At 49.6% G+C, this 25,279-nt stretch overlaps 1 protein-coding gene and 1 pseudogene across 1 annotated transcript in view; both read right to left on the bottom strand.

Annotated features, from left to right (window-relative positions):
- Positions 1 to 25,279, bottom strand: part of LOC125632971 (zinc finger protein 783) — a 64,346-nt gene that overhangs the window by 20,333 nt on the left and 18,734 nt on the right. The gene's annotated exons all lie outside the window — the stretch shown is intronic.
- On the bottom strand, positions 10,455 to 20,327 carry LOC125633047 (uncharacterized; annotated as a pseudogene).

The raw sequence follows: 25,279 nt of genomic DNA, 5'->3' as shown, positions 1-25,279 counted from the left end.
CAATCACAGAACCAAACAGAAATTATACAGACAAACAATAGCAAAGTGGGAACTATAATGACAAGACAATACAGAAGTGAGGATTTCACATCCCAGCTATTGATAAGTGAGTTCTTGCCAGACAGGATGCTATCAAACTAAGTTTCCTTTTACATTTTCTAGGCACTTCCCTTTCTCTGGAGGTGATAGGAATACAATTCTGTCCTGATAGTGCCTAACAGCCCAATAGCACCTTTTTTCAATGTGACTAGTTTGGAATGTGAGGATGTGACTGTTCGCTTCCCAGCTTATGGCTGACTCTGCTGCTTAGCCAAAGGCCTGAGCCTAAGCACAGGGCCACAAACTGTCACAGTAAGAGAAGGCCCTTACATCGGCAGACAGTGATTTTGATTCTTTCTTTTATACCTCTATAATTAGCCAAGCGATAAGAATACACCTAAATTCTTAGAGTATAGGCCTTTACAGACAGACCTGAATATCTATATCCTAACAGGTCTCTCTCGCTGAAGTTGCTCCACTTTGTATAAATACTTAAATCGTCATTGGGCCAGAGTGTGAGAGTGATTGTACAGCCTGGGGATCAGGGCACTCACCTTCGAGAGCCAGGGTCCAGCCCCTGTTCCAGTTAAAACTGTATTCTCCCGGGGGAACTGCATCACTGCGCATGCACCGAATTCATGTCCCCCGCAGATTTCTTTGCTTCCTCGCAGAAAAATGACTTCTGACAGGGAAGCAAAGGGAAGCTGCAAGAGCGGTCATGCACCCCTCTCCAGCAGCACTGGCAAGTTGGCTCAGGTGCCCAAAGCAGCCAGTAGAGACATAAATCACCACTGGGGGGGCGGGGCTGGACAGTCATGCAAGAGAGAGAGAGAGACTCTCTCCCTCTCGCTCACTGTGGCAGCATGCTTGGCATGGAGGGGCAAGGCTTCAGGGTGTTTCTGAGGAGGTAGGCATGGGGCAGGCTCTGTCCCCTCTGGCAGAGCAGAATGTAGCAGCCTGCCTGCTTAGCGAATTGTTCCCATTCTCTTTGGGAATTCCCCCAGGAATATAGAACAGGGGTAAATGTTTTAAGGCTCCTTTACATTGCCAGAGTGGTGTAAAGGACAGTATGGCCTTATAAATGCTTATGGTGCTTTAGTAATTAAAACTGGTCTAAATTTTTGGACTGAAAAAATTTCCTATCAGAATGTGCTCCATGAACTGTTTGCTACTGACCTTTCTGGAGATGGACAGTAGCCAATATAAATTGTGAGTTTGATTCCCCAGCCCTCACTAGTTCTTCAGTTGTCTATGATGTAACACTGAGCATATGGATGCATATATTTGTTGACTAATAACTAGAAATAAAGGGTCAAACCTAGTTACATTACTGTTAGGCATGGGGGTTTGGGGATTTCCTCCAATGCTCTCCACTCCCATTCTCCATCCATTGTATTGTAGTTTAAGTAAATTACCAAAATAATTGAAACTAGAGTGATTATATTGCATTATTTTGACAAATAAAATATGCAGAATTTTAAAATACACTGCGCAGAATTTTTAAATTTTTGGCACAGAATTCCCCCAGGAGTAAATACTTCAGTATTATACACATTGGAACAGCTTCAGGAGGAGGGACTGAGAGAGTCCCACCCCAGAATTAGGGCACTCAGCTGGGAGGTGGGAGATCTGACTTCATGTTGCTGCTCCAAATCAGGCAGAGCTGTGATCTGCCAACAAGTCTGCCGCTTCTCAGGTGAGTGCCCTAAGCACTGGGCTATTGGGTACTCTGGGACAGAGAGACAGACACACACACATCAATCTGGTCTTCCCCAGCTGTCTTCTGCGCAAGGCTTGATTTGATAGGTGCTCTGAGAACACCTGTCCATTTGGGCCCTGCAAGCAAGAGAGGGGGAGCAAAAACCTCCTTAAGAATTGCCCCAGGATTTGGGAGTAAGGTATGGTGCTGAGTAGCTCCAGGGCACCAGAACGTAGGCAGTTTTGTGCACACCTCCTGGCAGAAACATAGTTGCCTGCAGGTTGAGGGGAGTGCAGCATGTGTTTTGAGGATCTCAGTGGCACCTAAGTCCCTTTGTGGATCTTGTCCTGGGCAGCAACATTATCTGGGCTAGATAATTGCAGGGAGCAATCAGGTTCCTACAGGAGTCCCTGGGTCAGGGCAAGGACCTGGAGAGGCTCAGAGAGGTGAGGGAAATGGGCAGAGGAATGACTTCATCTTGAAGTTTTGTCTAAGTTTCTGTTGAACCAATACATGGTGCCCTGTGGCAAGGGCCTGGAACAGACTCTGGCGTGGCGTCAATCCACCCTGAGCTGGCATGAGAACCCACCGGTTGACAGGCTCTGATTTTTTTCAGTCAAATAATTTCTCCATTTTACAGTGCCCATCACGGTGGTATCCGTGGATTTTACAGGGTTTAAATTGAGTCATTAATTCTTCCAAGTACAAAGCTAAAACCTCACAGCCTTAAAGTAGATCCCTGAAACCCCACTGATCAGAATAAATCGGTGTCTGTCATTCAAGTCTCTGTTATATTGCACAGTCTACTTATAGCAGGGGTTCTCAAACTTCATTGCACCAGGAACCCTTCAGACAACAAAGTTATTGCATGAGCGGGTGGGGGGGATGTGGGGGAGGGAGAAGAGAAGGGGGCAGAGCCCAAGCCTCGCCACCCCGGGTAGGGGTGGAGCTCAGGCTTCAGCTTCAGCCATGCGTTCCAGCAAGTCTAATGCTGGCCTTGGCGACCCAATTAAAGTGGGGTTGCAACACACTTTGGGCTTCCAACCCACAGTTTGAGAACCGCTGACTTACAGCAAGCTTGGCAGAATTCCATCTTTTTTATCATTTCAATGGATGATGTTTATTTAAGCATTTTCTTTTCAATTTTTATCAATTTAAATTTTCACAGTTGCACAAAATTATGGGTTTAAGCATTTTATTTTTATTGATTTAAATTTTCACAGTTGTAGGAAATTAGGGGGCGAGATCAGACAATATTTAATGGCAGACACAGATTCAAAAAGTTAACGTTTTATAACTGTTAAAACAAATAGTCTACCTCCTATGTCAAAAATACAAAGCAAATATCCTGAAATCAAACTCTAGTAAGTTCTCAAGCAGCATTTTTCTTCCTTTTCCTATGGGTAAACATTGATTATTATTGATGGAAATATTTTTTCATGGGTTTGTGTGTATGGTGAAATTGACATTTACTGATAAAAATCTGGTCTTTCCAAGCCTAGTTATAACTTATTACAAGACAGAATCAGAGAACGTAAGGATCATATAGTCTAACCCCCTGCCAAGATGCAGGATTTGTTGTGACAGGTGATTAACGACTGATTAATATTGATCATTGTGTGCGTGCATGTGTGTGTATATATGAAAAAATCTGTATGGGCATTTTCTGAGCCAAAACCATCAAATATTACGTTGGACTCAAATAGCACATTTTATTGTGATTCTTTTCAATTTATTTTTTTAATCTGTAAAATATACAAAAAGTTAACAAAAGGCCATCTCCCTGCATCCATTGACTAGGGCTCTTAGGTGGATGGTAATACAAATTAATAACAAACAAGTAAAGCAAAGCCAAAAGATGCAGGAGAACGTATATACAGATTCATTACTAGTTCTGTACCACTAAAGAGGCACGCGTGGAATTAATACAAAATGAGAAGTCTCAATCATAGAGACTGTACGATCTAGAGCCTTGAGGTTGTAGTCAGAGCCACATGGGCAAATTCAACCCCTGCGATGGCTTGACTAGCACTGGGGTTCAGGGGTTCAGTCCTGCAAACACTTACCATCAAAGTAGTGAGCCCTCCACTTGAACGATCCCACATAAACCAATGAATCGACGTTCTCTGCTCAGCATTGAGGGCCTGATCTGACATCCAATAAAGTCAATGGCAGTTTTTCCATTCACTTCAATGGGAGCTGGATTAGGTCCCAAGTGTTTGCAGGATCAGCATCTACATTAGAACCAGGGATAACAGGCAGGAGCAGGGGAAGTACGTGTTGCAATGAGATGAGCTGTGCATTCCATGGCTTCGTTCCTTGTTGGTTCTTTTAAAAGCCCAACCCCCCAACAAATTAACCAGCATGATGTGTATGCATGCAGAGCCTCACCACTCCCTGTAATGGGAGAGTCATCACTACACCACACGACACTCTATGCTGGGAACCACGACTCTGAAAAAGACATGTCGGGCTTGGTGGACAATCAGCTGAACATGAACTCTCAGAGTGACACTGTGGTCAAAAGAGCTAATGCGATTCTAATGGGAATCTTGAGAGTACAGTGTATTTTACCTTGTATTTGGCACTGGTGCAGCCAGTGCTGGAATCCTGTGTTCGGTTCTGGTGCCCCCAGTTCAAGAAGGAGGTTAATCAATTGGAGAGGGGTCAGAGAAAAGCCACGAGAATAATGAAAAAATTAGAAAACATGCCCCTTATAGTGATAAGATAAACAGTCTAACAGAGAAAGTTAAGGAGTGACTTGATTACAGTCTACAAGTACCTACATGGGGAACCAATATTTAATAATGGACTCTTCAACTTAGCAGGAAAAGGTAAGACACGAGCCAATGGCAGGACAAATCCAGACTGGAAATAACATGTACATTTTTAACAGTGAGGGTAATTAATCACTGGAACAACTTACCCAGGGTCATGGTGGATTCTCCATTCCTGACAATTTTTAAATCAAGAATGGGATGTTTTCCAAAAGCTCTGCTCTAGGGATTCTTTTGGGGAAGTTCTCTAGCCTGTGTTACACAGGAGGACAGACTAGATGATCACCATGGTCCCTTCTGGCTTCTGAATCTATGAAAACTGTGTGTGCAACCTCTCACCCATTTTAGTGACATCTGATGGCAGTTGCCTCTATACCCAAGCCCCACAATACTAAACATTACAAACATAGAAGTGATACAATGCTACCCACACCAGCCAACACACAACGGCCAGTGGTGCTCTGATGGCCAGGAAATAAAGAAACAACATGCTAACCAAACCAACACACCTTATGGCTTGCTCGGAAAGGGGCCAGACTTGTTAACGTCGAACAGTTATATCACACGCTGGGTTTTAAGCCACAACAGAAAGCAAACCTGGGAACCTACGCATTTAAACTGGCCCTTAGTAGCCAGCTGCAGACAGGGCGTACTACCTGATGTCTCTCACCTGACTCACTCTGTCATTGCTTTGATGTCATCTCTTCTAGCAGCCACCTACCAAAACGTTTTTCCATCGGGAAATGCAGATTCATCAAAAACTTTTCGTGGGAACGTATCAGTTTCAACTCAACTTTCTCAGCTGCAGGCTGGAATTTCTGGTCAAAACAAGAGAGAATGAGACATCCCAGAATAGCCAATAGCTCATTGGGTCAGGCACTCCCTTGGGATGTGGGAGAATCAGGTTCAAGTTGCATAATTAATTGATAGTTGTATTGATTAATCTCTTAGATTGCTGTGGCCAACAAAGGTTCGGTCTCCTGAGGACGACAGCATCAGGAATATTATCATCAATATTATTAGAATAAGAGACTCTAGGAGCACACGAGAAACAACTGCAATTCATCCCTTTATTAACGAATCCACTAAGCAGACAAACAATCCCACTGAAACAGAACAGCAGACAGAGCAAGAGTGCAAAGAGTTTGGCCCTATGTCTAGCATCACTCATGTGTCACATCTCCTACTGGGGGTGTCATAAATATAAAGGAAAGGCTAAACACCTTTAAAATCCCTCCTGGCCAGAGGAAAAGCCCTTTCACCTGTAAAGGGTTAAGAAGCTAGGATAACCTCGCTGGCACCTGACCAAAATGACCAATGAGGAGACAAGATATTTTCAAAGCTGGAGTGGGAGAGAAACAAAGGGTCTCTCTGTCTGTGTGATGCTTTTGCCGGGAACAGAACAGGAATGGAGTCTTAGAACTTAGTAAGTAATCTAGCTATATATGCGTTAGAGTCTGTTTTGTTTAAATGGCTGATAAAATAGCTGTGCTGAATGGAATGGATATTCCTGTTTTTGTGTCTTTTTGTAACTTAAGGTTTTCCCTTGAGGAATTCTCTATGTTTCGAATCTGATTACCCTGTGAGGTATCTACCATCCTGATTTTACAGAGGTGATTCTTTTACTTTTTTTCTTCAATTAAAATTCTTCTTTTAAGAACCTGATTGCTTTTTCGTTGTTCTTAAGTTCCAAGGGTTTGGGTCTGTGTTCACCTATGCAAATTGGTGAGGATTTTTATCAAGCCTTCCCCAAGAAAAGGGGTGTAGGGTTTGGGGAGGATTTTGGGGGGAAAGACGTTTCCAAGCGGGCTCTTTCCCAGTTTATATATCTATTAGATGCTTGGTGGTGGCAGCAATAAAATCCAGGGGAAAAAGGAAAATAGTTTGTACCTTGGGGAAGTTTTAATCTAAGCTGGTAAAAATAAGATTAGGGGGTTTTCATGCAGGTCCCCACACCTGTACCCTAGAGTTCAGAGTGGGGAAGGAACCTTGACGTGGTGGCAGAGCGGTGGGATTAACTTGAAATCATTTTGAGATCAAGTTGAGATTTTTTTGAACCAGAAGCACAGATTTTAAAAGGACAAAGAAATGGAGGCAGCGAAAGAGGCAGAAAAAAAACAAGAGGCTGCCCACAGGAGAGCTATGGAGGCAAGGGGAAAAGAACTGGAGGAGAAGGAAAAAGAGAGGAAGCATGCACTGGAGATGGAGAAGGCAAAGGCTCAGCAGAATATACCAACAAACCCTAGCAATCTTCTCCAGGTACCACTTCCCATCCCAGAAAGTTCCCCACCTACAAGGCAGGCGATGATACCGAGGCCTTCTTAGAAAACTTCGAAAGGGCCTGCCTTGGGTACAGCATCTCTACCGACCAATACATGGTAGAGCTGAGGCCGCAGCTCAGTGAACCCTTAGCAGAGGTGACGGCTGAAATGCCTAAGGAACACATGAACAAGTATGAACTGTTTAAAACCAAGGCGAGAGTCAGAATGGGGCTAACACCCGAGCATTCCCGTCGGCGGTTCAGAGCCCTAAGGTGGAAACCAGACATGTCATTTACCCGACATGCCTACCACATTGTGAAACATTGGGATGCCTGGATATCAGGAGCAAGTGTTAAATCTCCAGAAGAGTTGCCCTTCCTAATGCAAATGGAGCAGTTCTTAGAGGGTGTTCCTGAGGAAATAGAAAGATACATCCTAGATGGGAAGCCCACAACTGTAATCGAGGCAGGGGAGATTGGAGCCAAATGGGTGGAGGTGGCAGAAAAGAAAAAAACTGGTCGCAGTTGGAGCGGATACCAGAAGGGACGACCTCAGACCTCACCCTACTTCCGGGGACAGCTCAAGGCCCCAACTACCCCCCAAGGAACACTCCACACACATTATCGTCCCGCCACACGGTTCTCCAGCAACCCACCTTGCCCCAGTGACCTGTCAGCTGGACGATGTTTTAAATGTAACGAGCCAGGGCATGTAAAGGCCAACTGCCCCAAGAACCCCAACAGATTACAGTTCATTGCACCAGAATCACACCAGAGGTCCTCAGGCCCAGATACCTCCCAGATACCCTTGGAGCGGAGGGAAACTGTGAGTGTGGGTGGGAAGAAGGACACCGCATGGAGGGACACTGGAGCACAAGTGTTGGCTATCCATGCTTCCTTAGTGGACCCCAATTTAGTCAAGCCAGAGATCCAAGTGACGATTCAACCCTTCAAGTCAAACTCTTTCAGTTTGCCTACAGTCAAGTTGCCTGTCCAGTACAGTACCAGGGCTGGTCAGGAACATGGACTTTTGCAGTCTATGATGATTATCCCATCCCCATGCTGTTGGGGGAAGACTTGGCCAATCATGTGAAGCTAGCCAAGAGGGTGGGAATGGTCACCCGCAGCCAGGCTAAACCAGCCATCCCGCCTAGCTCTGTTCCAGAAACTTCTACCAGGACCTGGTCAGAGGTGATGGACCTGGACCCCAGGCCAATGTCTGCAACAGCAGTAGTGGATCCAGTCCCAGAGACCCAGACAGAGCCGGTCCCAGAACTGTAACCGGCAGAACAACCAACACCAGACCCATTGCCAGCACTGAATCCAGTACTTGCAACCCCAACACCAAGGGCCCCACCAAGCCTGAACCGGCAGCAGCCGATAACCCTACACAACAGGCTCAGCCGGAGCCTGAACCCCAACATAGGGCACCAGCGGAGAGCAGTTCACAGTCAACGGAAGAAGCCCCATCCCCTACATCGCTTCCAGAGGGATCAAGCCTAGGTCCACAATCCAATGAGGAACTGATGTCTCCAGCATCAAGGGAACAGTTCCAGACCAAACAGGAAGCAGATGAAAGCCTCCAGAGAGCTTGGACGGCGGCCCGGAGCAACCCACCGCCTCTCAGCTCTTCTAATCGATCCAGGTTTGTTATAGAAAGAGGACTTTTATACAAGGAAACTCTTTCTGGTGGACACCAGGAAGACTGGCATCCTCAGAGACAGTTGGTAGTTCCAACTAAGTACCGGGTCAAGCTCTTGAGCTTAGCCCACAATCATCCTAGCGGCCATGCTGGGGTGAACAGGACCAAAGACCGTTTGGGGAGGTCATTCCACTGGGAGGGAATGGGCAAGGATGTTTCTACCTATGTCCAGTCTTGTGAGGTATGCCAAAGAGTGGGAAAACCCCAAGACCAGGTCAAAGCCCCTCTCCAGCCACTCCCCATCATTGAAGTTCCATTTCAGCGAGTAGCTGTGGATATTCTGGGTCCTTTTCCGAAAAAGACACCCAGAGGACAGCAGTACATACTGACTTTCATGGATTTTGCCACCCGATGGCCGGAAGCAGTAGCTCTAAGCAACACCAGGGCTAAAAGTGTGTGCCAGGCACTAGCAGACATTTTTGTCAGGGTAGGTTGGCCCTCCGACATCCTCACAGATGCAGGAACTAATTTCCTGGCAGGAACTATGAAAAGCCTTTCAGAAGCTCATGGGGTAAATCACTTGGTTGCCACCCTTTACCATCATCAAACAAATGGCCTGGTGGAGAAATTTAATGGGACTTTGGGGGCCATGATACGTAAATTCGTAAATGAGCACTCCAGTGATTGGGACCTAGTGTTGCAGCAGTTGCTCTTTGCCTACAGAGCTGTACCACATCCCAGTTTAGGGTTTTCCCCATTTGAACTTGTATATGGCCGTGAGGTTAAGGGACCATTACAGTTGATGAAGCAGCAATGGGAGGGATTTACACCTTCTCCAGAAACTAACATTCTGGACTTTGTAACCAACCTACAAAACACCCTCTGAACCTCTTTAGCCCTTGCTAAAGAAAACCTACAGGATGCTCAAAAAGAGCAAAAAGCCTGGTATGATAAACATGCCAGAGAGCGTTTCTTCAAAGTAGGGGCCCAAGTCATGGTCTTAAAGGCGCTCCAGGCCCATAAAATGGAAGCGTCGTGGGAAGGGCCATTCACGGTCCAGGAGCGCCTGGGAGCTGTTAATTATCTCATAGCCTTCCCACCTCCAACCGAAAGCCAAAGGTGTACCATATTAATTCTCTAAAGCCCTTTTATTCCAGAGAATTAAAGGTTTGTCAGTTTACAGCCCAGGGAGGAGATGACGCTGTGTGGCCGGAAGGTGTCTACTACGAAGGGAAAAGTGCTGGTGGCCTAACGTGATGACGGTGGAGCTGGGAGGGATCCAAACCCACATCAAGTTACTCCCCACTCCTACCCTTCCCACCGCAGTGTGTACTTGGGGCTTACAACCACCCGGCCTCTTAAAACCTTAACACAATCGGTGCTGAATGAAACAAAAGTCTAACTGACAAGCAGAGTCTCCAATTCATGGGAAAGCAACGTGGGAATCAGTTAATGCATTAGCAAGTAGGGCAGAGGCAGAGAACTAGAAAGCCCTGCTGAGAACATAAGGAACTGCAAAACATATTGATCTGTGTGAGCCTCCACAGGACCATCCCCACCATGGCATCAAAGCACTCCCTCCTGCTCCATTCCCTTGCAGGGGAAAGGCCCAGTTATCTGACCTGTGGACTCTCTACAGTTCATGTGGGCCCCCTCAGCTCCAAGATCCACCTAGACACTAACACGGTTTCTCTGAGACTCCAGCCACCCTAACATTTCAGAGGCAGCTGGACAATACTCACCTGGGCATCACTTCCTAGATAAGGCCCGAAGGGACCATTATGATAATCTACTTTGAACTCCTGCACGACTCAGGCCAAAGAACATCACCCAGCGCTTCCTGCATCCTTTCCCAGGTGGTAATTTATCAGTCCTCGCCGGCCACTGCCTTATTTCCTGTTCTTACACCCAGTGGGGCTGGGCTGCCCCCTGTGTGCTGGGAGCTGGGAAGCCCTTCCCTTCCCCCAGTGTGAGATCTGTACTGGTAATTGAGAGACTGGTCACAGTGGAAGCTTTTTGTTGCAGTGGGTGCAGTGATCACGTCTCTCCTGGGTGGGTTGTCTGGTGACCAATGAAGGCTTCTGTGGACTGGCAGCTTCTCCCTGCAGTGGCTGCCCTGGTGCTTCAGAGGGCGGCGGATTCCGGGCGATCTGTCGGTGCATTCGGCGCATCCTCAGGATCTTCTCCCTGGCATGGACCCTCTGGTGCCGCAAGAGGTTCACCTTGCGAGTGAAGCGTTTCTCACAGTCAGGGCAGTGATACGGCCTCTCTCCCGAATGGACCATCTGGTGCCTGCAGAGGCTGTAGGAGCAGGTGAACGTCTTCCAGCACACGGTGCATGTTGGGAAGATCTTGCTGTGAGTCTTCTGGTGCCTCGTTAGATCTACCTCCTGGGAGAAGTATTGCTTACTCTGGAGGGACACGTACAGCCTCTCGTCGGTGTGGCTCGGCCTGCGCTCCCCGATGCCAGATATGCTTCTCATGCTTCTGTAAGTGGTTCCCTTGGACTCCATTCCTGGGCAGAGTCTCAGCTCCAGATCACTGCTTTCCCCAAGTCCAGGTGCTGGAGCTCTCTCTCCTTTGTGGATCCTCTGGTGCAGAGCAAGATGCTGCTTGGAAGTGAAGCTGATCTCACACTCAGGACACTCGTACGGCCCCTCATTTGCGTGGCTCCTCTGGTGAATGATAAGGTTTATCTTCAGCCGAAAGCTCTTCCTGCACTCTGTGCATGGGTGTCGTCTGTCCCTCGCGCGGCTCCGCGGGCAGACACTCAGAGTCTTTACGCCACTCTCATCTTCGGCAGAGTCACATAACCTTCTCTTCTCAGGATTTGGCTGCTGCATCTCAGACCATAGCTGGGCCTCAGCCAAGGTCTGGAGGACCTTGTCTCTGGGTCTTCCTGGTAATTCCCCCTCTGCCTCCAGATTTTCAGGTTCACAATCCCCATCAAACCTGGTTTCTTCTGTCATTACCTGGCCATCTCCTGAAATGAACCAGCAACACAAAGGTTAATTCGTTTCATTCTCTTGGAACACAAGAGTCCTTTGAAGACTCAGGACAATCCCGAGCCACACTCGGGTCCCAACAGGGCAGGTTTCTTTGCAGAAAGGGAGCGTCAAGGAGTCTGGGAACATGCACTTCAGAGAAGGGGAGGGGCAGCATATTTTAAGCTATTTCAGCATGTAGAAAAAGAGACACTTTACCAGACACACTGAAAAATCTTGCAGGAGCAAGGTAAATGCAGGGCTTGCAAACTACGCTCTTTTCCGCAGCCTCTACACTTTCTGTAGAATCAGAAAACATAAGATATACGTAGCTATATAAAATACACATGCACACAGAGAACATACATCGTATGTTTTCAGATCCTGCTGAAAGTATAGAGTGTGCAGAAGAAAGTGGAGTTTGCAGATTCTGCAATTACCTTGCACCTGCCATTCGGACATTAACATGAGCATTAAGTGCTGAATATTGCAGGCAAACTAGTTTCCCATTAAAAATGTGTAATTCTAACAGACCCAGCAAGCTCCGTACAAACCCTCAGAGAGCAGCCATGTGATCTGACTCCGGTAACCCTCATCCTCCCTCACTCCCACCCCAGTTGTTTTCTTGTCTATGCAACGTCTGCAATGAGATTATAAATGGCTCTCTGGAGCAGGGACTGTGTCTTTGTAGCAGCTGTGCAAAGCTCTGAGGGCGACATTCCCAGAGGATGCGTACATGGGCAGTGCAGGAGGAGCTGTGGGTAGGTCCTGTGCTGGCCCTCTGCACAAGGGATGAATTTCACCCCGTAGAAATGAAGCTCAATACAAAAAGCCCCACTACATTAACAGAGTGCAAAGGCTGCAAAGTCAACCACTTGTAAATTAGAGATGCCAGAAGTAACGTTGCAATCTTTCATTCAGCCTACTTGTGCACGTGTGTTATGCTCCCCTCCCTGGCTCCTACACCTGCCCCCTCTGCTCCAGCAACTGAAAACAGCATCTTCTAACAGAAAGTATCAGTCAACCTTCCTGAACCATATCAGCACTGCCAGTTCCACCTACGCTACAGCAGGGTTGGAAGGGAACCCAGCACACTTGCCAGGTAAACTTCCTTTGCCCTCTACCTTTACTCAAGAATTCTGAAGGAACTGCAACGTGAAATTGCAGAACTACTAACTGGGGTACTTAACGTATCGCTTAAATCAGCCTCTATATACCAGACAACTGGAGGGTAGCTAATATACTGTTAATTTTTTTAAAAGGCTCCAGAGGCGATCCCGGCAATTACCGGCCGGTAAGCCTAACTTCAGCACCAGGCAAATTGGTGGAAACTATCGTAAATAACACATAGATGAATATATGTTGGGAAATCATGGCTCACCAATCTATTAGAACTCTCTGAGGACAAGGGAGATCCAGTGGATGTAGCGTATTTGGATATTCAGAAAGCCTTTGACAAGGTCCCTGACTAAAGGCTCTTGAGCAAACTAAGCAGTGATGGGATAAGAAAGAAGGCCCTCTCATGGATCAGTAACTGGATAAAAGATAGAAAACGAACAGTAAGAATAAATGGTCAGTTTTCACAATGGAGAAAGGTAAATATCAGGATCCCCCCGGGATCTGTACTGGGACCAGGGCTGTTCAACATATTCATAAATGATCTGGAAAAGGAGGTGAACAGTGAGGTGGCAAGTTTTTCAGATGATAGAAAATTACTCAAGACAGTTAAGTCCAAAGATGACTGCAAAGAGTTTCAAAGGGATCTTAAAAAACTGGGTCAAAATGGCAGATGAAATTCAATGTTGATAAGTGTAAAGTAATGGAGGATAGGTCTATTAATGGATACTAGCCAGGACGGGCAGGGATGATGTCCCTAGCCTCTGTTTGCCGGAAGCTGGGACTGACCGACAGGGGATGGATCACTTGGTGATTCCCTGTCCTGTTCATTCCCTCTGGGGCACCTGGCATTGGCCACTGTCAGAAGACAGGATATTGGGCGAGATGGGCCATTGGTCTGACCCAGTATGGCCTTTCTTATGTTCTTAAAGCACATTGGAAAAAATAATCTCAACTATACATACAGAATGAGGTCTGAATGAGCTGTTACCACTCAAGAAAGATCTGGGAGTGATGGTGGATAGTTCTCTGAAAACATCCCTCAATGTGCAGCGTCAGTCCAAAAAGCGAACAGAATGTTAGGAACCATTAGGACAGGGATAGATAATAAGACAGAAAATATCGTAAAGCAGCTCTATAAATCCATGGCACGCCCACACCTTGAATACTGCAGGCAGTTCTGGTCGCCCCATCTCCAAAAAAGCTCTATTGGAATTGGAAAAGGTTCAGAAAAGGGCAACAAAAATGATGAGAGTCTGGAACAGCTCCCGTGTAAGAGATTAAAAAGACTGGGACTGTTCATCTTAGAAAAGCGACGACGAAGGGGGGGGTCTGACCAAGGCCTGTAAAACTAGGAATGGGGCGGAGACAGTGGCTAGGGAAGTCTTATTTACCCCTTAACATAACACAAAAACTAGGGGCCACCTGATGAAATTAATATGCAACAGATTTAAAACAAACCAAAGAAAATATTTCTTCATGCAGTCCACACCCAACCTGTGGAACTCTTTGCCATGGGATGTTGTGAAGGCCAAAAGTATAATGGGGTTCAAAAAGATATTAGATACATTTATGGAGGACAGGTCCATCAGTGGCTATTTGACAAGATGGTCAGAGACACAACCCCATGCTCTGGGTATTCCTAAACCTCCAGCTGCCAGAAGCTGGGAGTGGACGACAGCAGACAGTTCACTCAAAATTACCTTGTTCTGTTCATTCCCTCTGAAGCATCTGGCATTGGCCACCATCAGAAGACAGGATACTGGGCTAGATGGATCATTGGTCCGACCCAGTGTGGCTGTTCTCGTGTTCTCTCTTTTCCACGTTGATCCACAAATCGCACATCCACTGATGACACTGACTCAAACCTGATTTGGGGCCCACGAGCACCCCTGGCTATTCACATCTCACCCACCACTGAAGAGCACTAGGGCCGTGCTAGATGATAAGTCAGGATCCCCCCCTCACCTCTGCCCCCACCACCTCTTACAATGATATGCCATCTCGCAACACTTCCTTTTCACTTTTCCGACCTCACACTCTCTGCAGACCAGAACATCAAGAGAATTCTTCTTCTCTCTCTCCGTTAGCACAGGCGGGACATCAAGAGCTGGTGACACCAAATGTTTACACAGTGCATTTCCGTGGTGGGTCTCAAAACGCTTTACAAGGGAAGTGTAAGCAGTGTCAGGATGAGCTCCACCCTGACATCTGGTGGTGAGGTGTGGCAAGTTGTGGAAAAGAACTTCAGGGGCCAATCTCATTTGCATAGGCACACCCACCACGCCTAGAATGAGACCATAGCTGCCCAAATGGTCACTTTGGCTGCTGTGGGATCCCCAGTGTCTCTGTTATTGGGGCAGGAAGAATAAATTGTTATTACCCTGATTATGGGAACTGTGCTTGGAACTGTACGTGGCCTTTTGTTATGATGGAGGGATTCACCATCAACTAAGTAGCACTCGCTAGGCAAGGGTCATGGGTTCCAAAACTGTGTGAATGGAGAGAGGCTGGGGACAAGTATTAATACTTGGTGGCATGGGCCCCCTTGGTGAGGGCCTTACATGCTAATTGCATTTCCTCCTCTCTCCACTGTAGAATATCAGAGCTAATTTTGATTTCATTAGAAGTCTAGTTATAGGCTGCTGAGCTCATTTTGGGCTGACAGTGCACCAGCACTGGGGCTCCCCTACAACAAGCTGAATTCATCTAAGAGCTGAAATTACTGAGTGTTGTGTTAAGTAGTGGGGGAGCCTGAAAATATATTGTGGAGCAGTTTGCAGGACAGCTGGAGTGCCTTGCGGACCGGCTGGTGAAGCAGTTCGACGCGGAGCAGTTTGTGGATGGCAGGAGCTGCTTGTGGGCCGTGGAGCTGAGTGAAGGAGTTCGTGGGGCGGCTGGCAGAGCGGAGTGCAGCTGAGCGAAGGAGTTCGTGGGGCGGCTGGCGGAGCAGAGCGCAGCTGTGCGAAGGAGTTCGTGGGGCGGCTGGCGGAGCGGAGCGCTGCTATGGAGCTATGGGGCGGTCATCTTCAGATCATGTAAGGTGCCTCTTACCCCCGTCCCATTTCCACCCAGTTTGGGAGGTAAAGCTCCGCAGATAAACTTTCGAACTCTGGGGCTGCCCTGACCAGGGACAGAGACTTTTGGAGCATTGGACTTTTGGGACTTTGGGTGATTTGGGGTTGGTGGACTCAAGAACCAAAGGGAAAAGGGCATGCCCCAATTTGCTTGGGGTGGGTTTTTTTTGCTTATGGGTTGTGTTATGAATCCTGTTGGTGGTGTTTCCCCAACATAATGCCACATTGTTTCTCTCTGTTATTAAAAGGCTTTTGCTACACTCAGGCTATGTGCTTGCGAGAGGGGAAGTATTGCCTCTTGGAGGTGCCCAGCGGGGGTGGTATATATTTGTCCCAGGTCACTGGGTGGGGGCTCGAGCCGGTTTGCATTGTGTTATTGGAATGGATCCCCTAGATATTGAACCCGGCCCTTGTTGCTGCCAACTCTGACGGGCAGAAGGGTTACAGAAGGAATACATCATTCTCCCCATTTTACAGAGCAGAAAGGTAAAGAAGCTGCCCAAGGCCCCAGAAAAGCCAGTAGCAGAGCTAAGAATAGAATGCATGGGACCATGTAACGTCCCATATGCAGATAAGAGGTAGAACCATAGGAAATCAAAGAGTTCCGTTGGGTTACTCTGTTTCTCACCAGTGCTGTGGTCTGTAGGGCTCGGTCTCCCTTCCAGACCCAGCTGATTGTTCTCAGAGGGTTCCTCCTCTTGTATAACCCACGATAAAATATCCATGGTAGAAACCGGAGAAAAAAGCAACATTCATTACATGATGGACAAACACACAGCTTCTCAAGGGTCTGGCCCCTTATCTCTGCTCTCTGCTATTTCTTGGCAGAAGGAGACTTGCTCTGAATGGATTCAAACATCTTCCTGAAGCTCCAGGGGAAGCTGAAAGTTAAGCAGCCATGAAATGCTCTGAAAGGGAATGGGTCGAGTAAGAACTAGCTGGGACTGGAGCAAAGACATGGAGGAAAACAACCAGCAAACACCCAGATGTCCGTAAGGGAGGGTCACCGAAGTCTCTCTGGATTCTGGAACTCCAAATTCTACTTTCTCAGCTTCAGCTGCTGCCCTTCCCCCAACATCTTCAGCTCTTATTAACCTTCTTCACTACCGTTACTCTCAGCCCCCACCATCCCCCTCACCCACCTTCCCATGTGACCCTGCATTTGAAATCCCTCCATTCAAAAAACCCAACCTTCACATTATCAAGACTTGGCACTTGAGCCCCATCATTTTTCCTCAAGGACACGCCCTAACTAACAACGTTCTAAAATACCCTCTGCCTGCAAAGCTCTGGCAGCTACTGCCCAGCGAGCTCCTTGGGACTCTCCTTTAGCCCCTCTTCCACCACTCTCTGGCATGAAACGGGGGCATCTCATTCCATCAGTTTCTTCTCCTCTTGCCATGGGATCAGCATCCAAGTTCATGATCCTTCAGACCATCTTCCATCCTCTTCCCAGTTACCCCTCTCTAGCAATCCTATCTACTCTTCCACCCTCTGGAGGGCAGGGTCACACCTTTGGCCTAATCACACTGCTCTCTCCAACCCAGCTAACGTGATTTACCTGTGCTCACCATAACCCTGAAGCCACCCCAGTCTCATGTTCCCATTACCCCTGTTACTGCAAAGGTCCTCATTTCCCTGTTCTCTCAGCCCATCTCCCCAGTGCTCCCCACAATCTGACCCAGGGGAAAATTCCTTCCTGCCCCCAAATATGGTGATCAGTTAGACCCTGAGCATGTGGGCAAGGCCCACCAGCCAGACATCTGGGAAAGAATTCTCTGTAGTAACTCAGAGCTCTCCCCATCTAGTGCCCCATCTCCGGCTATTGGGGATTTTTGCAACTAGCAGTTGCAGATTGGCTATATGTCTTTATAGGCAGCCCTATCATACCATCCCCTCCATACACTTACCAAGCTCAGTCTTGAAACCATTTAGTTTTTTTGCCCCAGTGCTCCCCTTGGAAGGCAATTCCAGAACATCACTCCTCTGATGGTTAGAAACCTTCATCTAATTTCAAGCCTAAACTTGTTGATGGCTAGTTAGTTCTTGTGCCAATCCATTTATTCTTGTGCCAACATTGGCACTTAAGCTAAATAACTACTCCCTCTCCCTGGTATTTATCCCTCTGATGCATTTATAGAGAGCAATCATATCTCCCCTCAGCCTTCGTTTGGTTAGGCTAAACAAGCCAAGCTCCTTGAGTCTCCCCTCATAAAGCAGGTTTTCCATTCCTCGGATCATCCGAGTAGCCCTTCTCTGCACCTGTTCCAGTTTGAATTCATCTCTCAAACATGGGAGACCAGAACCGGGTCAGATTGTGGGAAGCATTCCAGATGAAGTCTCACTAATGCCTGGTATAATGGCAACAACACTTCCCTATTTCTACTGGAAATACCTTGCCTGATGCATCCTAAGACCACATTAGCTTTTTTCATGGCTGCATCAGATTGCCGGCTAACAGTCATCCTGTGATCAACCAATACAGCCAGGCCTTTCTCCTCTGTCGCTTCCAACAGATAGATCCCCAGATTATAGCAAAAAATGTTGTTAGTCTGTAAATGGATGAGCTTGCACTTTGCACTGTTACATTTCATCCCGTTTCTATTACTCCAGTTTTCAAGGTCCTCCAGATCTTCCCGTATGATATTCCGGTCCTCCTCTGTGCTGGCAATACCCCCAACTTTGCGTCATCCGCAAGTTTTATTAGCACACTCCCACTTATTGTGCCAGGGACATGAATGAAAACGTTAAATAAGATTGGTCCCAAGACCGATCCCTGAGGAAGTCCACTAGTAACCTCTCTCCAGCCTGACAGTTCACCTTTCAGCATGACCCGTTGTAGTCTCCCCTTTAACCAGTTCCTTATCCACCTTTCAATTCTCATATTAATCCCCATCTTCTCCAATTTAACTAGTAATCTTCCATGTGAACTGTACCAAATGCCTTCCTGAAACCCAGGTAGATTAGATCTACTGCATTTCCTTTGTCTAAAAAAAATCAGAGCAGGCCTAAATGACACAGTGGTCTAAACACCCATTCCCTGTCCACCGTAGCGCTCCCAACCTTGCTACCAATGGTGGCGCTGCCCGGCTAGATTTCCTGAAAAAGAATGGGGTAAGGACAGCCATAGTGAAGCATGCTGTGACGCTCTGTCTAACTCACCTGGGCAGGCATCTATAGGAACTTCCTTCTCCTCTGATCCCTCTTCACTCTGATCTTTTTCTCCCGATCTATCCTGGGATCCTGGCTGATCCCTTAGGTAGGGTTCTTCCCCTCGCTCAATCTGAGACAGGATGTCAGGTTTGGAAACAGCATAATCTGTTCACTGGAGAGGACATGAAGAAACCGCATGTTTCGTTCATAACTGGTTGAGCTCTTTTTACACAGAACTGTAAATGATTTTAAGCCAGCTCCTGAAATCACTGGAAGTGATGGGCAAGCTGGACAGAGGCAAACATTTTATTAGGATTCCTACACAAATGCGACACAGGTAAGATGGATTTTGTTCCTCGAAGAGGGGAATTCAAGGATTCACATGTGCAAGGGGCCTTGATGCCTCATGAGCAGTACAAGTCAAACCTCTTGCTTATTTTCAAGCCTGCAGCCAACCCACGTCCAGATCATGACATGAGATCTTACAAAAGGGGACTGGCTTTTTTAATAGGAAACATTTTGTTTCAACTTTAATAATCATTTAAAGAGCAGTTCTTCTGACCCACGTATTATCAGCTGCATGTGCCTGTCTGGGGAAGGGACACAAAAACTACTGCGACATGGATCTGTCTGGGGAATCAGCAGGAGAACATGCTCTTTCAATCTCTACAGACCGTTCTTCAGAAATGTAGCTCGTCCCCTCTGAACAGACTGTAAAGTTACTGTTGTTGCCGGAGAGACGGACTTTGACAAAGGTGATTTTACATCGCAAAACACACAAGGAACCTAGCAGGTTTCTTTATAGGGACCGGACATGAATAAATAAATGTTTTACCAAGTGATGTAGGAAATTCTCCATCATTAACACCTTTCATATCAGGACTGGACATTGTTCTAAAAGATGGGATCTGGTTCATACACAAATTATCAGGCTTAAGCCATGGAACTTCACCCAGCAATTCCTTAATTGTGTTACCAGAGGTCAGACCAGATGATCACAACGATCCCTTCTGCCCTGAAAGTCTGTGTATGTAACACTGGAAAGCACCTGAGATCTAGAGATCAGAATCATCATTGTGTTGCTCATGCTCTCCTTATAAATGTGGGGGGGTGTGGATCGGATAACTGAGAACAGTTCTGTTGGCTGCCAGTGCTGGTACCTGGAAACCAAAGGAACATAGGGATTTGCCTGAGGGGCAGCCAAGCTGGTACCTGGCAGAGCTGGAAATATACAGGTAAAACCTGAGCCCTACCCAGGGAGATCAGGGTCGCATAATTCTCTTTCATCATGTTCTTGTAAAGCTCCTTCTGCCACTCGTCTAAGTTCGCCCACTCCTGCTCGTTGAACTAGACGGAGACGTCGTCGAACGTCACCGGCCCCTGGAATCACACGCATTGCACGCTCAGCGGTTTCTGCTGCAATTACAAATAACCGTCTTGAATGAAAGATGAAGGTGTTCAAGACAGCGTTTGGCTTTTACTACATGTCTGTGCTGTGCCTAGTACAACGGAGCCCCACCCTGGGTGGGGTCTGTGAACGCTAAGACAATACACACCACAAAGCTCAGCTCCACACCCATTTACACAGGGTCTAGACTAGCACGTACAAATGTGCTCTCTGACTTGAGCTGCCAAAGGCTACACAACAAATCCTCACCAGCTGTGCTTCTTGGCCCCGAGATCACATCATCATGCAGACCAGGAACGACCAACAATGGGTCCGGAACTTTAGCATGAAGAAGCAGGCGTCCCTGAAGGTTTGTGATCAGCTTGCCCCCCACTCTAGTGTCAGGACACATGCACAAGAGGGGCCACGACAGTGCAGAAACATGTCACAATAGGCTTCAGAAAGCTGGCTACCCCAGATTGCTACAGCTCTGTGGCTAACCAGTTTGAGGCTGGCAGACCAACTATGGGGGTGGCTGCGGCAGAGGTCTGTGAGGTGACCAGGCCTGTGATGCACCCAAAGTTAGTGAGCATTGCAAACGTTCCTGTCATAATTATCACCTTTCAGAGAACAGGCTTTCCAAATTGTGCCAGGGCCACCGATGGAACGCATGCACCTGTTGTTTGCCCGCTGCAGGGAGCACAGGAGTACCTACACTCCATCATTACGCAGGCCCTGGTCGACCACACGGGCAGATTCATGGACGCGACTGTGGGATGCACTGGCAGGACGCATGATTCTAGGGTGTTCCAGAGATCCGGACTTTCCCATCATTAGTCCCACTGCATGACATTGTTATACACTGTCCTCACAGTTATTCTAGGGGACCTGCTTTACCCCTTGTTGCCAGGGCTTATGAAACCTTAGCCTGATTTCAGAGGACTTGGCAAAGGAGGGTTCAACCACACACTCCGTAGCTGTAGGATAACGGTGGAATGTGCTTTTGGCATATTGAAATCCCATTGGCACTGCCTTCAAAACCCTATGGTCCACATTACTGTGGCCTGCTGTGTTTGCAAGGAGAAGGGGGAACCTTTCTTGCCAGAAGTGGGATATCTGAACTGGCCCACACCACCAGACAGTGCATCTGCCATGACTGGTGCTGGACCCACATGCACGGTCCTATGCAGAAGGGGGAAATAAATGTTATTTGAGGTTGTGCTGTTTATGGGATGTGGGGCAGCTGGGTGAAGGCTTCTGTGAATCTTTTGGTATTGTGTATTATGAATTTTATAAACACTTTCATATAAGTGGAGAGTATATGGAGATATAGAGATGCATCAGGTATTCAAGAATGGGATGTCTCATATTAATAGGGATCACTGACATAGTCCTGAAATATCCCCACCGTCAGGGTTTATGGGCCTAGTTGTAGCCTCGGTCACTTGTCTCTCCATGTCTATTATATGGTTTCAGTTCTTGATTTACCTCCAGTGATATCAGTGTTAGGAGCAGTTGCGAGGCCCTCTGACCACGCTGGAAAGCCTGGCTCAGTAGCACCACAATACAGAGAGTTTTAGGGTAATGTTACTTTACTGGTGCTGTGGGTCCAGCACCTTCGACATTGGTGAGGCCTCATCTGGAGTACTGTGTCCAGTTTTGGGCCCCACGCTACAAGAAGGATGTGGATAAATTGGAGAGAGTCCAGCGAAGGGCAACAAAAATGATTAGGGGTCTGGAACACATGAGTTATGAGGAGAGGCTGAGGGAGCTGGGATTGTTTAGCCTGCAGAAGAGAAGAATGAGGGGGGATTTGATAGCTGCTTTCAACTACCTGAAAGGGGGTTCCAAAGAGGATGGCTCTAGACTGTTCTCAGTGGTAGCAGATGACAGAACGAGGAGTAATGGTCTCAAGTTGCAGTGGGGGAGGTTTAGATTGGATATTAGGAAAAACTTTTTCACTAGGAGGGTGGTGAAACACTGGAATGTGTTACCTAGGGAGGTGGTGGAATCTCCTTCCTTAGAAGTTTTTAAAGTCAGGCTTGACAGAGCCCTGGCTGGGATGATTTAATTGGGGATTGGTCCTGCTTTTGAGCAGGGTTTGGACTAGATGACCTTCTGAGGTCCCTTCCAACCCTGATATTCTATGATTCTATGGTTCTAAAGCAGGGCAACCCCTGACCTTTAAACAGCACCTCCCACGCCCACCGGCCAAGACACTGCGCGCTTTTAGGAATAGACGTGCCCTGAAAAGCCGCTCTCCTCCCCAGAGGTGGCTGCCTGTCAGTGCCCACCAGCCGGAGCAGTTCTTTCCCGGGCCTTGGGGAAAAGCCCAATCGCTGGGCCAAGCGCGCGGGGAGCCTGGGGGCACCAAGCGCCGGAGGAACCGCGGCTCCCGGGGCCGGGGAAGGGAGGGCGGCGGAGAGACGCCGGCACGGGGGAGCGGCTGCCGGGCGCGGGGCTGCGGACCGGCTGGGCGCCAGGGGGCGCTAGCGAAACGCCAGGGGGCGCCCTGCGCGGCCGGGCCAGCGGAGACCCGGGCCGGGGCCGGAGCCGGGGCCAGGGACTGTGGATCCCGGCCGGGGCCGAGCTCCGGGCCCGAGAGAGACGCGGGTCCTGCCCCGGCTCGGCAGCGGCCCGCTCGGCCATGGGCCCCCGGGCGGGGCTGCTCCCGCGGGCCCGGCCCGGCCGAGCCCCGCTCCCGCTGCGGGCTGGGCAGGGTCCCAGCGCCGCCTCGCCACGGGCCGGGGCAGGACACGGTACCGGGGGGCGCACTGGGCATGCGCAGGCGAACGGCGCATGCTCAGTAACACCTGCTGAAGCCGCTGCCCTTCCCTCTGCCCGTCCTAGCCCGGGGGTTCGTCTGCTCGGTACGGGGGGGCCGGAAGTTGACTGCGGGGTCCCGGAAGGGGCGGCAGGGTTGGGGGGGGCTGAGGGATGGGGGGGAGCGGGGTTAACCCAGGGGCGAGGGAGGGGCACGGGGGGGGGGACAGTGACCCGGGGGGGGCTGCGCCCCCGTGTTTGCAGCAAGGGGGGGGGGGCAAAGGGGCTCGTTTATTTCCCCTCCCCCAGGCGGCAGCGCCCGGCATGGGCCGCCCCGGCTCCCCAGCGCCCCGTCCCGGCAGCGCCTCCTCGGTGTGCGCGGCCGAGGGGGAGAACGGGGTGAAACCGGGGCCTCCCCAACCCCCCCGCCCCCAGGGGGCTGTGCACCCCCCTGCATTTCCCCAACTCCCCCCGCCCCCAGGGGGCCGTGCACCCCCCCCGCATTTCCCCAACCCCTCCCCAGGGGGCTGTGCACCCCCCCGCATTTCCCCAACCCCTCCCCAGGGGGCTGTGCACCCCCCCCCGCATTTCCCTAACCTCCCCTCCCGCCCCCCAGGGGGCTGTGCACCCCCCCGCATTTCCCTAACCCCCCCCGCCCCCAGGGGGCTGTGCACCCCCCCGCATTTCCCCAACCCCTCCCCAGGGGGCTGTGCACCCCCCCGCATTTCCCCAACCCCCCCGCCCCCAGGGGGCCGTGCACCCCCCCCGCATTTCCCTAACCCCCCCCGCCCCCAGGGGGCTGTGCACCCCCCCGCATTTCCCCAACCCCTCCCCAGGGGGCTGTGCACCCCCCCGCATTTCCCTAACCCTCCCCCGCCCCCAGGGGGCTGTGCACCCCCCCGCATTTCCCTAACCCCCCCCCGCCCCCAGGGGGCTGTGCACCCCCCTGCATTTCCCCAACCCCCCCCCGTGTCCCCAGGGGGCTGTGTACCCCCCTGCATTTCCCTAACCTCCCCTCCCGCCCCCCAGGGGGCTGTGCACCCCCCCCCGCATTTCCCTAACCCCCCCCCGCTCCCCAGGGGGCTGTGCACCCCCCCCGCATTTCCCCAACCCCCCCCCGCTCCCCAGGGGGCTGTGCACCCCCCTGCATTTCCCCAACTCCCCCCGCCCCCAGGGGGCTGTGCACCCCCCTGCATTTCCCCAACCCCTCCCCAGGGGGCTGTGCACCACCCTGCATTTCCCCAACTCCCCCTGCCCCCAGGGGGCTGTGCACCCCCCTGCATTTCCCCAACCCCCCCACCCGCTCCCCAGGGGGCTGTGCACCCCCCCGCATTTCCCTAACCCCCCCCGCCCCCCAGGGGGCTGTGCACCCCCCCTCATTTCCCCAACCCCCCCTCCCCCCGGGGGCTGTGCATCCCCCCCGCATTTGCCCAACCCCTGCCCGCCCCCCAGGGGGCTGTGCACCCCACCCCCCAAGTGGTCAGCTAGTTCCATGCAGTGCTGCCAATTTTTTGGTTGGTTGGAAATTTGGATGGAAATGGAAACATTAAGACACACTGTCAAAGCAGATACAGTGCAGGGGGTAAAACAGGTGTACCTGAGAAAGCACAGTGGGTTTGAAACGTCTGAACAAAGCCTGCCCCCCTCCCACAGCTGTTGTTTTTGCTGACAGTGTCGGCGCATTGGTGTCGGGGATGTTGGCCAACCTTATCATTTAAACGTATGATCTGTAGGCCAGGTCTGACTGAGCTCTGCCCTGGCAGCTCATGATGAGCCGGGATGGGGGAAGGCTTCAGGACCAGACTGTACTGACATGAACCCACCTACGCTGCCGAGGTATCCAGCAGACAGAGCTGCATTGCCCAAGGGATCGATTTTGGCTGGTGTTGGGAGTTTCTGTACTAAACATTTTTATTATAATTAATTTTTACATAAGAACGGCCATATTGGGTCAGACCAGTGGTCCATCTAGCCCAGTCTCCTGTCTTCTGACAGTGGCCAATGCCAGGTGCTTCAAAGGGAATGAACAGACCAGGGCAATGATTGAGTGATCCGTCCCCTGTCGTCCACTCCCAGCTTCGGGCAAACAGAGGCTAGGGACATCATCCCTGCCCATCCTAGCTAATAGCCATTGATGGACCTATCCTCCATGAACTTATCCAGTTCTTTTTTTGAATCCTGTTCCAGTTTTGGCCTTCACACCAGCCTCTGGCAAAAAGTTCCATAGGTTGACTGTGCATTGTGTCAAGAAGTACTTCCTTTTGTTTGTTTTAAACCTGCGGCCTATTAATGTCATTGGGTGACCCCTAGTTCTTGTGTTATGTGAGGGAGCTTTTCATTTACTCCACACCAGTCAAGATTTTATAGACCTCTAACATATCC

Source organism: Caretta caretta, chromosome 2, assembly GCF_965140235.1.
Source record: "Caretta caretta isolate rCarCar2 chromosome 2, rCarCar1.hap1, whole genome shotgun sequence".
Taxonomy (NCBI): domain Eukaryota; kingdom Metazoa; phylum Chordata; order Testudines; family Cheloniidae; genus Caretta; species Caretta caretta.
Note: the sequence above shows the minus strand (reverse complement) of the source record. Positions and strands in the feature narration are given on the sequence as shown.